Genomic DNA, 6,779 nt, shown 5'->3' with positions numbered 1-6,779 from the left:
ATCTAAAGATAAAATATTACCATAAGACTAAAGTAACTAAATATTTTACTGATTTACTTGCTGAAATTAAGTTCCTGATTCAGGTTCTGATTCAAGTGCTCCTGCATCAACTTCCTCACCATCAGTGACTCCATCCGACAAGAAGGAGTGGAGCAAGACCACATGCGTCTTCGCCTATTTCCCTTCTCACTTGAACCAAGGCCGAAAGCATGGCTAAACTCTCTAGATCCCGAGTTAATCACAACCTAGGACGAGCTCGCCACCGTCTTCCTTGCCAAGTACTTTCCACCAAAGATGACCGCTGACTATTGATTGAAAATTACTAGTTTTCAACAACAAGATGGAGAATCTCTGAATGATGCATGGGAGCGCCACAAGGACCTCTTACGAGAGTGTCCCCACCATGGACTTGGCAAATGGCTAGTTCTACAATCCTTCTATGATGGTCTCTTCCCTCATCTGAAGCAGATATTAGATTCATCCGCTGGAGGAACGTTCATAAGTCAAAATGTCAAGGATGCTAATTGGATCATAAATGACTTGTGCCAAAGTCAAAATTACTCAATCTCGGTCCATTCTTCGAGCAGGGCTACCATTTCGGGCAAGCACAATGTCAATGACTTCACCCTCCTCTCCACCAAAGTGGACACATTAACCAATGTCGTATCCAAGCTGACAACCGAGAAAGCAACCGTGGTAAACATTGTAACATGCGGTAACTGTGGAGAGCCCCACATTCCTAATACCTATCTAACCATTTTCATTTTTTTTACCATGAAAAATTATAAATATTAAGGATAATATTCTGGAAGAGAAGAAAAAACTTATCAAATAGAAGGGCTTAGTATCATATTTCCGAAATTTTTTATTCTTACCAAATTATTTATTAAATAAATAAACATCTACGAGTCTACTTTTGGAGTAATTCTAAATAAACCTATATGAATATTCTAAAGATTATATCTAGGAATTTAGAGGGTAATTTAGAAGGTTTTGTGAGAATAAAATAGTAGATCTAAAAATTAGAGTTACTTGTCTCATTATAAATACGTTATTTCTAGGAGTCGGTGGAGGGAGAATTTAAATTTTGTTTTAAAAAATCTATATTGATCAGTGGAGCTGTTTTTTTATAAAAATTAAATTAATAGTGTTTGTTATGTTAAAATAATTAAAATTAGTTCTATTTAAAGAAAAATCCGGACTGAACCCAGTTGATTTGAGATGATAAGAGATAACTCGAAATACCTCGAATCAGAAAGCAATCCAAATATAGCTCAATTAGAGTCCGGATGATTTGTCGGAAACCCGCACTTTAATTAGAGTCCGAATTTTGAGTTTAGATCCGGACTGTCCGATCTGAATTTAGATCAGTGTGACTGAATGCGTATCCTCTGCATTAACTTAAAAGGAAATCTTTTGAGTTAATCAATTTCAACCGTCTGATTTTAAACGGAGCCAATTCGGCTTTTGCATAAAATGGGGGGTCTTTCAAAATTAGTGCAGATCTAGTCCTTATGAATCTTAAAACAGATCGGACGATTGAGATTGATTAACTCAAAAGATTCACTTTTGAGTTAATGCAGAGGATACGAATTCAGTGGAATGCATGCCCCTTTAATTTTGTGCTAATCGGACGGTCTAGATTTGAACTAAAAAATTTGAGTTAACTCCGGGGATTCGAATTCCCATAATTATCCATAACCCATTGTGATCCAAATCAAAACAATCCGACACCTTAGTCAACTCATATCTAGATTGGTTACAAACCTGCTAAAATCCAACCGGCTTGATTCGAACGATACAATTATTCAAACCCGAAAATGCACCCAATCTGAAATTAATCAATCCGAAATAATCCGAGTCCAATATATATCTGAATATAAAAGTGATTCGAATTTGACTTTATCCGATTCAAACGAAATCTGATTCGCCCGATTTGCCAGATATTCGCGGGAGAATTCAAAGCCCGTGGGAGCGTGCCTCAGAAATTTGATCTGGCCTGTATTTCATTCGTCATGCGTGCGTGATATATCTATCAGGCAGCTATCTCTTTCCTTATATCCAGAGCACGATTTGTGCAGTGACTCATTATTGCATCCAAATGGGTACTGTACGCGTATGATTGAAAATTAAAGCAGAGACGGTACATGGCGAGGTTGTTGATGTCTCTCCTATGGTCTTGCCCACTGGGAAGGGAAATATTTATTTTGAGGGTAAGGTGGAAAGTAGCCATCTTACGTTTTCCATTAAATAAGAAAATTATTTACATGAAAGTGTCATTGAAAGTAACTCCCTAATTATTTACATGCTTAATCTACACTATAATTACAATTCCTCTGTTAACTTAGCTATGTTTCTCCCACAATCTAACCTCTGCTCTTGTTTCTCTAATCAGGACCATCACCGTCCTTGATTTTTGGTTAAAAATTCTACCATTTCTTTCTCTCCATAAACCCCACAGGTCCGCCAGCCCAAGCAATCTCCCAGGTCCTCTTCTTTGCTGTGTCTGGTCCCTTTGACCCATCCGTCCAAGCTTTTATGAGTGACCTAGTTTGAGGATGTAGTGGTCCCAATTCAAAGGATGGTCCAGAAGCTTGATGCATAGTCACATTCCCAAAATATTTGTATTGCCGATTCCACCATGGTACCATTGCACATGACACAGCCGTCCAAGGCCTGGCACCATGGAATATGTGCACAGCCGTCCAAGGCCTGGCACCATGGAAGGAAATATCAGTATTGGGATCAGGATCGGTCCCAGCCGATTCGGATCGAAAAATCATACTTTTTGGTCAGAAGCTTGTTTTACACTAAAAAAAAGGAAAAAAAATTGATAAAATTTTTTTTGTCAATAATTCATGTTTAGATAAATGATTACAATTAAATAATCCACTAAAACAATATAATACAAGAATTAAAACTATAAACACACTCTTTCACTGCCAGAAACTATGTCGTGCTGGTTGGATCACTTCATCGTCGTCTGTATTATGATAAAAATGGAAATATTGTTATCCGGAACAAAAAAAAGAAGACATTGTAGACCCCAAATAAAGAATTGTTAACATCTTTATATTCATATGCATATATAGTTGATACACTATTTAACCAATCCCGGGTTCATAGTTGATACTCTAATGTGACGAGTTTTCAGCATTTGCATAGTTTATACTCTATTTAATCAATCACGGGTTCAAGTTTTCAGACGAATAATGACTAGAATCGGACCAAAATGGCAGAAATTGGATGAAAAACACAAAATCCGCGAGTATCAAACCAGTATTGGATCGGTCCTGGCCGATACCGATACGTATCGGCCTATCCAGATCAATATCGATTGATATTTCCTTCTATGCCTGGCACCCCCTTCTCAATAGGACTTGTCTTGTCAATAGCTTGTTTTTGAGTAATACCCATAGAAAAACTCTCACCTTCGGAGGTGCCTTGATCTTCCATAGCCTTTTATGGTGTTTACAAATGACGCCCTTTTGATGCATGCCCCTATATGCCGATGAGGTTGTAAATGTCCTGCCTGATTGCCATCTTCACTCTATTGCCATGGTCTGAGGTTGAACCACCGTTGAGGCATCATAGAATGGTTTGACGATAGCAAGGTCTTTGAGAAAGAAAGATCCCCCAGCAGTGCATTATTCTGCTGCTGAAAGTTAATAATACCCAATCCCCCATTTTCTTTCAATGCACATGTTATGTCCCAGTTCACCAAACAATTAATTGCTTTGCATGTGTCATTGTCTTTCCATAGAAACCTTCTTCTGACACCATCTATCTGCATAAAAACCCATTTGGGTATTTTAAGTGCCTGCATGTAGTACAATAGGACCACCGATAGCACTGATTTTATCAGTGTGAGTCTTCCTACAAATGACAAAAGTGCTGACTTCCAGCTCGCCACTCTCCCTTCCACAGCTCTGATCAATGGCAAGTATTCCACCCTTTTTGGTTTTCTGATTGAGAGTGGGTGTCCCAGGTATATGATCGGTAGTGTGTCTGCCGGGCTCCCTAATATTCTTTCTATTACCCCTACCGTTTGAAGGTATCGCTACAGGTACAAAGGAGCTCTTGGACCTGTTTATCCTTAGCCCCGTGATTTGTTCATAATTTGAAAGGATAAGTGCAATTACATTTGAAGTTGTCGGGTGTGCCTCTGCAATGATGACCGTGTTGTCTGCGTACTAGATCGGCTGAGGTGTTATGTGGATTGGGGGATGCATTGCACTTAGTGAGTTTTTTATTAGCCAATTCAGGGAGTCCGCCACAATGACGAACAGCATCGGGGATAGTGGATCTCCCTGTCGTAGACCTCTCGCATGCCTGAAATAGCTCGTGAGATTTCTGTTGACCCTTACCGTAGACTGTGAAGATTTCAGTATCTGTAACATAGAAGATGTCCATTTTGGAGGGATCCTAGTTCTATAAGAAGGTTTGTAATTAAGGAAACACCAACTAATCGTATTGAAGGGATTTTCTTCTTTGAGCATGACGATAGGAATTCCCTTACCACCAAAAATGATTCCATTATGGATCTTCCTTTTTGATGCCTATATGTTACTTAGAGGATACTAATTGTAAAATGAATATATCATTATTAGTAAGATGATATATAGATGTAATTAATGATCCTCAGTCACATGCATGAATAGTAAATAGGATACTAATTGCAAAAATTGTAATAGGACAAAATTTTCTTTAAATTTATGATAAGGTATAATTAAGCATCAATTAGTTGTTAATTTAGGATTTAATAAAATAATTGGTAATGGCACCCTCTACTTTATTCTGGATAGACAAATAAGCTGGTGAATGTGCCCTTTCAAATAGGTGTACTTGCAAACAATAAACTTTCTCTTGACATTAAAAGCCAACTAGTATGGGTATATTTGGTGAAGTGGAAGGCTCTTTCAGTACAATTTAGTTCTATGCATTTAGAATTTTAGATATATAGCACTAAATAATATCAACTTCTCTAGAGTTGGTCCTCTAATGTCTAATGATCTTTAATTATCTTTTCACTCCCTGTATAGTTGGTTGGATTTTGAAGGAACACCTAACAATGATTTTCTTATAATGAGGAGGTCTAAAATATCCTTCAAAATAAAAATCTTGTTGTTGTTAAATTCAAATACTCTATTGCTAAAGAACTTTGGTTAATTGATGCTCATTGCTCAAATATCATTAAAAGATAGATTGCTAGTAGAAGTAAGATGTGCTGTTTAAAATAATTGACTTGAAAAGAATAATATTTTATTTCAGGAATATGTCAGCAAAATCTTTTAGGATAACTGAATCCAAAATCATTGCTTTAGCATCATTTTGGTGAAAATAAAAAAAGTATGAATTTTTTTTAAACTTATTTTGATACTGCCTTGTGATATCAAGACTACCGGTGCAGATCCAAACCGATACAATAAAGGAGGACAAGATTCAGGAAATGTAGCAGGAAGAGGCTCAAGTGCTTCAGTTTTGGGTGCTACCTCTTTTTAACTAATATTTGTTAAAATAGTGTTTCACAAGATAAACTGGTTTTGATTTTTGATTTTTGATTTTTGATTTGATTTTATTTTATTTTATACATGCAATGTGTTTCATTTAGCTTAAAACTATAGATCTTTTGATGCAATTAAGGTTAGATTCTCAAAATTACATCTATTGCAAGATTCTCAAAATTAAATAAAAAATAGTACGACATCAAATTAGCAGCTCCACAAAGAAAGCCTCAAACATTTTTTCAACTTAAACCTTTTTCAGCAACTCTGTAGCCTGTCCCAAGCTAGGAAAAATGATAAGGATTCATGATAGGCTTGGCGAGTCAGAGGTAAAAAAAACAATTTCTTTATGAAAATGAAACCCTCACAAAAATGAGAAAGGTGTAGGTCCAATGCCCATCGGACCTAGTTTGGTTCCGATGGACAGATATACCGTCTAATTTGCTTCAGGATTTGTGCGCACGAATATTAAAGCAGACACGAAAGTTCTGACTTGAATCCTAAAGCCAATCCGACGGTGAGTAAACCCGTTGGAACCAAAGTAGGTCCGATGTCCATCAGACCTACTTTGTTTCCCACAAAAATTGGGCAGTAGTAGTACTAGGATGTTGATTCCAGTAAGATTCTAGTTAGATTTCAGAAGTCTCTGTGTTGCTAATTCCAGTTATATTTCATTTCTAGCTTACCCAACTTGTTTGGAATAAAGACTTTGAAGAAAAAAAAGAAGAAACCTTTTTCAGCCTTCACTATGTCACTATAACATTTTTACAAAATTATCAACACAAATATCACTGATTTTTTTATTTATATCCAAAAAAATAATTAAATTTCAAAAAATAACCAAAGTTGGACAAAATTTTCAAATCTATCCAAACCAAAATGTTTTTTCGATAATTCAGTCTAAAACCGGAATTTTTTTTTTCCGGTTTACAATTCCAAAACCAGCGGCTAAAAAATAAAAAAAATAAAAAAAGAGAAACTGTAAATTTTTTTTCCAGTTTCACTATTTTTTTCTTTTTTCAGATTTTTATTTTATTTAAATAGAAATATTTATAATTTTTTTATTTTTTTATTGAAATATTTAGAAATATTTAATATATTTTTTTAAAAATAGATGGAATACTATATAATTTAATTTATTAGAAAGACTGCTACAAATAACATGGATCAGCATTTTTCATGCTGAATTTTTTGCGGCTATAAGAAAAATTAATATATTTATTTGTGTTATTGGAAAAAAAATAAAAATATTTGAATTCTCAGTTATTGATCCCG

The 6,779-nt window shown here is 35.6% G+C and overlaps 1 non-coding gene across 1 annotated transcript; it reads right to left on the bottom strand.

Annotated features, from left to right (window-relative positions):
• Window positions 1-304: 304 nt before the first annotated feature.
• On the bottom strand, window positions 305-410 carry LOC144573689 (small nucleolar RNA R71). The gene has a single exon (XR_013518061.1). It is a non-coding gene; the product is annotated as a small nucleolar RNA R71 (small nucleolar RNA).
• Between the last annotated feature and the right edge of the window lie 6,369 nt (window positions 411-6,779).

The sequence above is a fragment of the Carex rostrata genome, chromosome 21, assembly GCF_964058835.1.
Source record: "Carex rostrata chromosome 21, lpCarRost1.2, whole genome shotgun sequence".
NCBI classification, from domain to species: Eukaryota; Viridiplantae; Streptophyta; class Magnoliopsida; order Poales; family Cyperaceae; genus Carex; species Carex rostrata.
Note: the sequence above shows the minus strand (reverse complement) of the source record. Positions and strands in the feature narration are given on the sequence as shown.